The sequence below is a fragment of the Macrobrachium rosenbergii genome, chromosome 27 (assembly GCF_040412425.1).
Source record: "Macrobrachium rosenbergii isolate ZJJX-2024 chromosome 27, ASM4041242v1, whole genome shotgun sequence".
NCBI lineage: Eukaryota > Metazoa > Arthropoda > Malacostraca > Decapoda > Palaemonidae > Macrobrachium > Macrobrachium rosenbergii.
The window spans coordinates 12,108,179-12,120,150 of NC_089767.1; the positions used below are offsets into that span (position 1 = coordinate 12,108,179).

The 11,972-nt window shown below is 36.9% G+C and overlaps 1 non-coding gene across 1 annotated transcript; it reads left to right on the plus strand.

Moving 5' to 3' along the window:
• The first annotated feature begins 1,027 nt into the window (after positions 1–1,027).
• On the plus strand, positions 1,028–1,099 carry TRNAC-GCA (transfer RNA cysteine (anticodon GCA)). The gene has a single exon. It is a non-coding gene; the product is annotated as a tRNA-Cys (tRNA).
• Positions 1,100–11,972: the final 10,873 nt, after the last annotated feature.

Here is an 11,972-nt window from a genome sequence, read left to right on the forward strand (position 1 = left end):
GCCTTCTTTCCTTCCACTATTGAAGATACAGAAAACAAAAATATATATTATATATATATATATATATATATATATATATATATATATATATATATATATATATATATATATATATATATATATATATATATATATATATATATATATTCTTAGGTACTCAGCTACTGACTGATGTTAAATTGTTCTGCAAATATTATTTGTAATAATGTCGGATAGCTTTTACATTTGTTTAAAGTTCACGCGTTTTATGCTCTGCCCACTCAGTTGATTTTAGACAGTGCATGTATGCCAAACCTCGTCAGTCTCGACTCTGGATGCTTCCTGGGGTTTTAAGTGTTTGAAGACCCTGCTTGGTTTTCCTGTTTTCTATTTTAAATATCCTCTAATTTTTGTAGCTAAAGAAAGGTAATGCTGAGTGTTATTGTATATCCTTGCATTTGTTTTTTATAAATATATATATAAATTTGTTTTTTTCTGGAACTATGTGGGTTTCTCCTTTTTTTTCTAACGCATTTAATGGAATATTAAAATAATCTAAATAATGCTTTGTCTTTCGTTATTATATTTATGGTGTTACAAACTCTGAGGAATTATATATATATATATATATATATATATATATATATATATATATATATATGTATATGTATATATATATATATATATATATATATATATATATATATATATATATATATATATATATATATATAATATATACATATCTGAGAAAGGTAGGATAAGCTCATGTTTACATGTGTGTGTGTGTGTGTCTGTGTAACAGCAATTCATATAAGACTTAAAATAATAATCATACCAAACTACGTAAAAAGTTTACCTCAAATTTAAAGGTACCTTAAACATACATTTTGATTTCATTCATCTCATTTGCGCATTCTGTTATTAATCTGGAAAACCTCACATATCCCCTGGACAAAAATTGCTTACAATGGTATCAGTAAACTCAATGGAGAGGTTAATGGTGTACAAAATAATACCTGTGATACTACAGAAGCCCTAATAACAAGGGGTTGTAGCTCAGTGGTAGAGCATTCGACTGCAGATCGAGAGGTCCCCGGTTCAATCCCGGGCGCCCCCTAAGGAAAATATTTATGTAACTGACACTTAGGCCACAGATGTCTTGATCCCATCTTGGGCAGATCAATGGTAAGAAAATGTACGCTGAATGGAGAGGACATGAAACCCTTTGGCAAAGAAAATGCAATAAGAATTATCATTTATACTTTCTGAAGAAATAGCCACCTTATTTTTTAAAAAATGTACTTGGGCCTTAAGAATGGGCCCTTCATTAGTGTCACGGCATTTGGGCATAAATTCCGGGACTCAGAGACGCGCATGACTATAATACAGAACTCCTTTGTCACGGAACATCGCTCCCACCACCTACTCTTAGTCCAAGCTCAAGGTGGGGCCCAGAGAAAAGTTTCTGGACATTATTAGCTCCATCAAATCGGCTTCACGCAAATTTTAACAAAATATATAGTTGATATTCCGTAGCCCTGGGCTGGTACCATTTCTAATGTTAACATAAAGAAAATGGTAATGCTAATATAGAAGACAATGTTTAGTTGATAAATAAATTGAATATTTCACTTGAATATTGTACTGATTAACAGTGAATCCAGTCTTATGAGCCAAGATGTGGTATCATTATTCCCAAATGTACTCTTCAGTGATCTGTTGAAGTTTTTTATCAGATACCTTGGAGAGCAGATGGCCGGACAGCCTTTTTCCAAGAACACTTTAGTAGAGATATAAAGATATGCGTGAGAGAATGCAAATTGCGAACTGAGCGGAAAATTTACTCTCTAGTTTTAGGTATGGCTTGGGTAACCCCTCGTCTATAGTTAAAAGTAATTTCTATATCGAAATCAAAATATTAAACAAAATCAGTCCATGTGATGTATAAAGTATGTTGACGACATATGTATTTGGGCTGAGAACGAGATGTAATACTGTCTTTGGTAAATTAAATGAATGGATATCATCAATAAAATTCACCATGGATATGGAAAATGATAAGTCTACCTTTTCTGGATTGCTCAATATATAGAAGTAAATGACTTTAAATACAGTGTCGTGTACAGAATACCTACATAAATTTCTGCCTATATACATTTCTATTCTGATCAAAACAATCAAGTACAGATATCAGTTTTCAGTTTCATGTTTTCAAGAATTTTAAGTATACACTGATGACGAAATACATTATTATTGGGAATACAGGCAAGAAATTAAAACATCCTGATTCTGAATTAGACAGTGCATTAGAAACAGCAAAAAAGACTGCGTAATAAAAAAAAGAAACAACAAAAAGCCTATTTGTATTACCATATATTAACACCATCAAAGTCCTCTAGCAACTTTTATATTGGTTAGCATATAAACTAAGCTATCAATCGCCGAATAGTGGATTTTTCATATATGTATGAGAAAGCAATCATAAAATGAACTGAGCATTTTATACAAAAAGATTCTTTATTCCAATATTGTCCCCCTCGATGTGGGACCACCTTGACGTGGTGAGGCCCCAGGAATTTGTTCCCGGGTTTAAGTCCAAGGGTCTCACATATTATATATTTCTTTGGACTAATTTTGTGGAATTTTCCACTTTTTGTAAAATTTATCGGACCTGATAAATAGGAAAAGATATCACAGCTAGGACTGGGTTTATATCCGAAACTAAATAGTGGGAACTATGGTAGGATCATCAACTACACGATAATTTTCGGACCTGAGAGATATCAGATTGACACTTCAAGGGAGGAATTATTCTTTAGGGCTGGACCACGGATTCCAGGGGGGTCTGGCTCTAGGGATAGGACTCTCGGCATTCTATCCAGTTTGCCCATAATATGATTTGGCTGGGGGATGATTGTATTCTTGTAATAATGGAGTCCAAGCAAGTGGGTTTGGCTTACACTTGGGCCACTCTAATCGTGCTGTGCCATCCCCTGTGGGGTAGAGTAGGAACGCGGACATTTGGGTGTCGGTTCTCACTTGTGCCACTGGTGGAAGAATAAATTCCAAGAAAGGCTGACGATATCCTTTTAAGGTTTTCAGGTTTTTTTTTTTTTTTTTTTTTTCTCCAGTCTTTATGAATAGTGGCCATCACCAGGATTTGAGCACCCACGGGCCCTTTGATGATGTTGTGGCATAGATGACGACCTTTGACAAGGCATGGAAACGGACTATCCCCAGGAAATCTCAGTTAACCAAGAGCAGAGCAGTGGTTCGACAATGGACTCTGCTAATGGCTCTACTAAAGATAAAATATCACCAAAACATTGTTTGGAAATTTACCATATGTTAAGAATTTGCAAGTGCTTCATGTAATAGATAAACCAGTCAATGGATTTTGACAACTTACCATCCCTTTGGAACCATAGTTGAATCGGATCAACTAACATCTTAAAATAGTCATAATTTGGAATTTTGATAAATATGAAGATGCCATGAGGCTAGTAGTAACATCAATACTGTGCAGATAAATAAGTCAGTTACTTGGAAGGAGCTTTGACAGATACAGTACCTAAAAATTTTATATGTATCTATATATACATATATTCTATATATATATATATATATATATATATATATATATATATATATATATATATATATATATACCATCTGAATGGGTTCAAGATATCCATAAAAAAATTCACAGGGTAATAATCCGTCCAGAACTCCAAAATCTCCTATGTGGCTGGCTGCTACAGCTAAGGAGAAAAATCTACAATTATTATAAGTTTTGCAAGTACCTCCAGAAGAAGGCGGGAGGAATAAAGAGTGGAGATATAACTGGGTTTGGGAAAGGTGCAGTGCTAATACATACTAAATCAAAAACTCAAGATCAAATGCTATCTGTAATGAATCCTTCTGGGCATGATATGACTAAAGAATCAGACCCCACCTGAATTTTAGTTATGGCCGAGGTGTTATTTTGACAAAGATTTATATGAGTTCAATGGAAAGTGAAATCCCAAAAATTTTAGGGCATCAACAGTATGGAAAGTAAAATAGACATCTATTGCAAATGTGATTATTTTGACCTCTGAAGACCCTACCGTGCCATCCCATGTAAACTTTGAAAACAAAAGTTCGAGTAAGACCCTTCCTCCCGAAACCTATCCAGTGCTTTATTATTATTATTATTATTATTATTATTATGATTATTATTATTATTATTATTATTATTAAAATAGTTTAACCAGACCACTGAGCTGACTATCAGCTCTCATTGCAAGGTCATCAAGGATTAAAGGATTGAATTTAACAGGTCTTGGCCATTTAGAACTGGGACCAAATAGGTCATTCGCATGATGATGAATAAATGAAAATGAAGTTTAAAAGAAAAAACTGTATATTGAACATGCTTTTATTCTGAAACACATGTATGGGATACATTTGCTCGTTTCCATACATACAAAAAAAAATAAAGATTAAAAAGAATAAAATAAAATTTTATCGTGCTTTTCTGTGATATTTGTGCCTTAATCTTTGTTATTTTGCAAAGACAATGTCTTTTAATGATCGTGAATCCGACGATTATACTCGGGAAGGGCAGAATGCCTGGAAATGCATGGAATTCTATGCTAAAAAGAAGCCTACCCGCAAGTCAAGATGGCAACTTCTTGGAGATGAGGAGGCAGAGCAAGGCTACGATCCTCCCGATAGTTTCGATGGTAGTACCGTCGATAAACGCTATTGCCCTAGAAATAGTGATACTTTGGATGATTCTAGTGATGGTGAGGCAAATGTTTCTGGTGAAAGTTTCTCCATCAGCGTAAAATCGTAGTGTCGGAGGTGATCTCAATGTGGGGGGCGATCGTAGTGTTGGAGGTGGTGTTTAGAAGTAGTGTTGGTGTTAGTGGTCCAGGAGTTGGTGTTGATGTTGTTGGAGGGCCGGTGATGGTGGTGAAGGTCCCAGTGGTGTTAGTTCTAGACCTGGTGTTTTGTTCTATAATCTTGTTAGTGGTGAGATTAGTGTTGGTAAAGGGGCAAGTGATGTTGGAGATAGGCCTAGTAGTGTTGGCAGTACCCCTGGTGCTGTTGTTGATGCTAGTGTAAAGGTGCCTGGTGTTAGGAGAGTAACTGGCAAGTGACGAAAGCAAAAAAGGCTAGAAATTTAGGGGAGGAGTATGTGAGCTATAAAACTTCAGAAAAGATGCCTGCAAGGCAAATGGGCGCCCCATGCAATGATGGTTGTTTCACGGCCTTCTCTGAAATTCTGATGAGATCTTTAATAATTTCTGGGCCTTGAGGGGACATAGATTTTCCCAGCCAACAACTACCTTACAGTTGGAGTGTGGAGAGCTACAAGAGTGTTATATGACAAAATGAGACTTCTCGTGAGGATGTGCATGTTGTCTTTCATGTGACACATGGCAATAAAGCAGTACAAAGTCTGCAATGGAGTTTCATTGATATCCACAGCATTAGGAAGAAGAACTTGAGTGGATGGTGGCTAAAAAAGATTGCACTGGAATCCAGCACTGGCACCATCCAAAAGGACATGAGGGCAGGGTGACTCAACCAAGAAAATAAAAGGCCCAGTATTGAATTGTGTACATGCATACATACTGAGTCTGCCTGCTGTATCTAGCCACCAGGGAAGGGCCAGGCTAAGAATAGCGTGTACTTGTCTTAAGAGCAGGTGGCAGTATAACTGAAGTCTATAAGGATTTCCACTGGCATATGGAGGCTGAGCACCCAGGTGTGGACATTGTCAAGGAGACATTCTTCCGGCATATTTTCACAAAGGAGTATAACATCAGCTTCTCCCCTCCAGCTACTGATACCTGCAATACTTGTGAGCAGCTGCCTAGATGAGATCACTGTCCTTAATGGATGGTGATAAGGATGCCAGTCACCTTGAAGAAGAGCTGTTAAAGACATAAAGACTGGCAAGAAATACCAGTAATTCCTGAAAGACAATGATGATGAAGGATTTCGAGTCATTTACCCAACCTTCAGCAGACTTTGCCTGTCCCCAAGCTTCTGGTCAATGTTGCTTATTACAAACGAAAGTTGTGGCTGTACAACTCTGTATTTACCACAAAGGATACTCCTTACGTTTCTGTGGGATGAAACAGTTGCTAATCGTGGCCCAAATGAGATCGGAAGCTGCCTCATCAAGTGGCTTGACATGGTAGCAGAAGGAGGATGGCATGGTATCTTCACCCATTTAAAAATTTTGCAGACAACTGTAGTGGACAGAATAAGAACATCTACATCATCCTGGCAACTCCATCTGAAGCACTCTTCTCCATTGAGGTCATCTTTATGGTCTGTGGTCACACATACCTGCTGTGTGATCGGACCTTGTGATTGAGAAGCACCTGCGTACTGCTCAGTACATCTGTAGTGTTCACCAACTGGGATGATCAGTGATGCCAGTAAGCAGAATAAGTACAAGACTGTCCAGCATGGTTGCTGGTGACTTTAAAGACATTAAAGTGCTTCATTCCATCATACGGTCTGCTGGGCTGAAAGCGTGCATTAAAATACTGATCATCGATGTGTCCAACAAGTCTGGTTTCTTTATGAATGAGGACTACAGCCTGAGGAGTCTGAAGCCGACTTTGTGCCACTGACCAAGAGGAAACAGTCTGCTGCTACTAAGGCCATGGGACGTGGGCGCCCAAAGCAACATGTCTTGCAGGACATTGAGCTGCCACATAAGTACCCAAGTGATAGGGTACTGAATCCTGCAAAGCTTTCAGACTTGGAGCTTCTGATTCCATACATCCCCAGAAGAGATGATAGTGATTGGATGAAAGTCTTCTTGAATACAGAAGACGCTGAGGGTTCTCCGAGATCAACAGGATGACGACGAACAGGATGACAACCTAGCTGGGGTTGCCAACAGCCCTGATGATCACATTTGGGTCGATGCTCAAACTCGTCCTGTTGCATAACCCATTTGACACCCTCATAAAAACCCCCACTTACTGTTGACGACCCTGGACCATTTAGGATTATGGACTGGAATACTACTAATAGGACAGCTAGAACTTCGCAGGATTCCATGTGAGTGCTAAGACTTCATTTTCCTTATGTTTGCTTTCCTATTAATGTTCTTTTCTATTATTATTATTATTATTATTGCATGGTTTTATTGCTCTTATTATTATTAATGATGTCATACTGTTTATTATTGTATTTTTCTTGTTTTGTACTTTATTTTGTCACCAATGGGAATGTTTATTGGGGGTTTTTAAAAAATTTTCACAAATAATCATGACTAGCCTCATGACTAGTCATGCCTAGTCACCATGACTATGCTTGCTTTGTGAATTGGAACCAACTTGTCGCCAATGGGAATGGTTAATGGTTTTTTCTCTTTTTTTTACCAATTTTTTGGATAACTAGTCATGATTAGCCATCCAATTGCATGACTAGTCATGCCTAGTCATCATGACTATGTTTGCTTATGAATGGGGAACCAACTTGTCACCAATGCTGAATGGTTAAGGGGATTTTTTTAATTTTTCTTTTTTACCATTTTTGAACAAATAGTCATGATTAGCCATCCTATTGCATGACTAGTCATGCCTGGTTATCATGACTATGTTTGCTTTATGAATGGGAACCAACTTGTCACCAATGGGAATGGTTAATGGGGATTTTTTTTCTATTTTTTACCATTTTTTTTAACAACTAGTCATGATTAGCCATCCTATTTCATGACTAGTCATGCCTAGTTATCATGACTATGTTTGCTTTATGAATGGAAACCAACTTCATTCTTCGTTGGACTGGTCGGTACTGTTCTCGGCTGCATCTCTGCAGGGCCCGCGTTCGAATCTCCGGGGCCAATGAAGAATCAGGTAAATTATTTCTGGTGATAGAAATTCATTTCTCGGTATCATGCTGGTTCGGATTCCCAATAAGCTGTAACTCCCGTTGCTAGGTAACCAATTGGTTCTTAGCCACGTAAAATAAGTAAAATCCTCCTCCAGCCCTAAAGGCTGTTAGTCAGCTCAGTGGTCTACCAAACTAAAGTTATATAATATATATATATATATATATATATATATATATATATATATATATATATATATATAATATATACATTATATATATATATATATATACACAGTATATATATTCTTTCACAGGTCACCAGTAATAATTCTTAATGGTTTTTTTTTTTAACCAATTTTTTGGATAACTAGTCATGATTAGCCATCCAATTGCATGACTAGTCATGCCTAGTTATCATGACTATGTTTGCTTTATGAATGGGAACCAACTTGTCACCAATGGGAATGGTTAATGGGGATTTTTTAATTTTTTCTATTTTTACCATTTTTTTGAATAACTAGTCATGATTAGTCATCCAATTTCATGACTAGTCAAACCTTCGTTAGCATGACTATGTTTGCTTTATGAATGGGAACAAAATTTGGCTTCCATTCACCATCTGAGGTCAGAAAAACAGTTTTAAGTTGTGCAAATTGAAAAAAGTACTGTAGCAGACCCTACCACTAGGCAAACTAGCACTTTCTAGTCATTAAATTCTAGAGTCTAATTTTTTTTCATAGTCTTATATAAGCGATATTCTCCATAAAATTTCCTATCTATAGGTTTTTAAAATTTAAAATAGTCCAAAAAATAACCGAGCTACAGTATTTTGAAAATTGCACAACTTAAAACCATTTTTCCCACATTTTTAATTTCCCTGCTTTAAGTCCCCAGATACTCTGGGGACCCCTGTGAGGCCAAAGTTACTTTCTACTGTATGTAGTCTATATGTTCTGGGGTATATGAATAACTTTTGATAAATATTTTAAGTTTGGTAAAAATTCTCCGCCAATTCATTGTCCAAGGAGGAGGTAATTTTAATATCAAAAGTATTTGTATATTTATATTTAGCACTCAAACACGTCTTCTAGCTCTAATTGGGAAAGCCCAGGTGGATGATTGTTTGCAAAAACATCTCTTAATCCAAATAATTTCTTGATTGGAGAATCATTTGTCTGAATTCTTAGAGCACTTTTCACTGTTACTAGTTCTATGGAGAAAAGAGAGAGTCCCAGTTCACCACATTCAACTTCCGAAAGATGATGTTGGTGATGGTGATCCGAAAAGCTCAAGATAACATATTCTAAGGCCTTCATTATTGGGTCCAACGTTTTCAGAGTCTGTCTGATGCCGAGCCACATATTTCGCTTCCATAATCAATGATAGACAGTACTGTTGCTTTATACAATACAGTAAGTGTATTTCTATCGGCTCCCCAAGTAGTGTTCGGTAGTTTTTTAATTAGGCTTAATGCTCTTTACATTTGATTTCAGTGCAGAATTTTTTTTTTGTTAAACAATTTCTTACATACTAATGCCTCTGGAATAAAATTTCGGATTTACAGGATATTCTACTTCAGGACTTTCTGGGATTTCAGATCATTATTCCTAACATCCTCATTCAGTCGAATTTGGAATGGTTTAGAAGCTCTTGTACAAGAAAAAACTTCGAAGAGTCTGTTTCTTTAGTACTTGAAAGGAGGGATTTTTGGGAGCACTTTTCATTCTAGCCACGTATCGCAATCCTAGTTCTTGCCTTCTTACATCAAGCAGAAAATGATCTGTATCCACGCATATGCTTTCAACAGGTGGAGTTCTAAAAGCCCCTGAGCATATTCTCAAACCCATGTTGTGTGCACCATCCAGTTCCTTTAGCTTGGTTTTACAAGCTGAGGAATAAATCTGATAGCCATAGTCTAGCTTAGATCAACACAGAGAGTCATACAGCCTCAGAAGGGATTTCTCATCAGGCCCCAAACTAAATCCAGAAACAACCTTTAAAATATTCAAAGACTGATTAACATTAATCTTGAGGGCATTTACGTGTCTGACCCATGTTAATTTACGATCTACAGTCATCCCCAGAAATTTTACTTCATTTTCATAAGGAATGATAGACCCTTTTAGACTAAGTGTGGGAACCTGTTCCACATGCCGGCACCTGGCAAATCTTACTGCAACTGTTTTGGAAGAGGAGAATTTAAAACCATTCTCATCAGCCCACTTAGTAATAGCATTAATAGACCCTTGCAAATGTTTACATACAGACAAGGAATCATATCCAGTGCAGTATATTGCAAGGTCATCGACAAAAAGCGAGCATTTAACAGGGGTGAGAATTTTTTCAACCACACTATTTATTGCCACTGAAAAGAGTGTTACACTTAAAATGCTTCCTTGGGGAACTCCTTCCTCCTGCATAAAAGGTTGGGAGAGGGAGTTTCCCACTCTTACCTTAAAAAAATCTTTGTTACAAAGGAATATATAAACCTGATCATTCTTTCACATATGCCCATCTTGTGCAATTGTTTCATGATGCCAATTCTCCAGGTAGTGTCAAAAAATCAAAAGTAAAAAAAAATCAAGTAAAAAAATATGCAGATGGTCTGACATTGTTTGGCGAATCCTTGCTGGATTTGGTTGGTCAGCCTCAGCAAGGGATCAAGGGTGGAGCGGTTTTTCCTGAAACCAAATTGAAATGGCAATATTAATCCTTTGGTTTCCAAGTGCCAAACTAGTCTGGTATTTATCATTTTCTCCGTCAGCTTACATACACAGCTGGTAAGATCTATTGGTCTATAGCTGGAAGCTTGGGAAGCATGTTTATCAAGCTTTTTAACAGGAACAATTATGGATATTTTCCAGTCCTTGGGTAAAAACTCATTTTTCCCATATTTTGCTTATCATCTTGAGTAAATATTTTTTGGCATCATCTGGGAGGTATTTCAGCATTTCATGTACAATTGTATCCTCACCTGGAGCTGTGGATTCACTTGAGGAGAGAGCCTCGCGAAATTCTCTTAGGGAAAATTTGTAGTTGTATGGTTCAGATTTTCCCGAATCAAATTTCAGAGACATTTCAGAATTCCAATTTCTTTGAAATTCTGGAGAATAATTGTTAGGGCTGGAAACTTTAGAAAAGTGTTTTCCTAGCTCATTGGCAACTTCAGTGGGCTCTGTGATTAGAGTGTCATTTATTTTTAATGGTGACGCAACAAATTTTCCACTCAGTTTCCTTATTTTGCACCACACCACTCTTAGTAGGGTCTTGGAGTTTATTCCATCACTATAGTAAAGCCAACATTCTCTTTTGGCTTTCTTATAAAAGCGCTGCTGCTTGGTTAAAACACGTTTGTAGATTAATTTAGACTGAGGGGAGCCACTAGTTTTGTAATGTCTGTAGCACTTCCTAGTCACTTTTCTCAGTAGAACAGATGTCTTATTCCACCAGGGAACTGCAGGTCTACAAGGTTTGCCTTTTGTTTTGGCAATCGAGCCTTCAGCACTCTTCAAAGTAGATTCAATAAAGTAATCATAGGCGTCTAGTTGAGAATGAAAGGACTCAAACTCCCCTTCTAGATTGACACCCTTACTGAATTTATCCTAGTCTGCATCCTCTACCTTCCACTTAGGTAAAACTTCTGAAGGAGCATTTAGAGCATATTTCATAAGGATCGGGTAGTGATCACTTCCATTTAAATCTTCATTAACAGACCAATCAAAATCAAGGTGGATACTTTGTGAAGAAATACCAAGGTCAGTGCAGAGAAATGATTATCATGAATGTTGTGGAAGGTCACTGATCCATTATTATATAGGGTGACATCATTCCTGTCAATAAGGCCTTTGATTAATTTCCCTTTACTGTCTAAAAACCAACTTCCCCAAAGAGGGTTATGGGCATTAAAATCACCTAGGAGAAGTAAAGGAGCTGGATGTTGGTAAATTAAGGACTGAGTATCTCCAATGTTAAAAGCAAGGTCTGGTGGAAGGTATAAGAAGCAGATTGTTATCCTCTTTTCCAAAATGACTGAAATAGCAACAGCTTGTAGAGTTGTATTTAATTGTATTGTGGAGTGCTATAGAGATTTATTAATAATAATTGCAGCACCTCCATGGGCACGATCACCAATAGGGGGA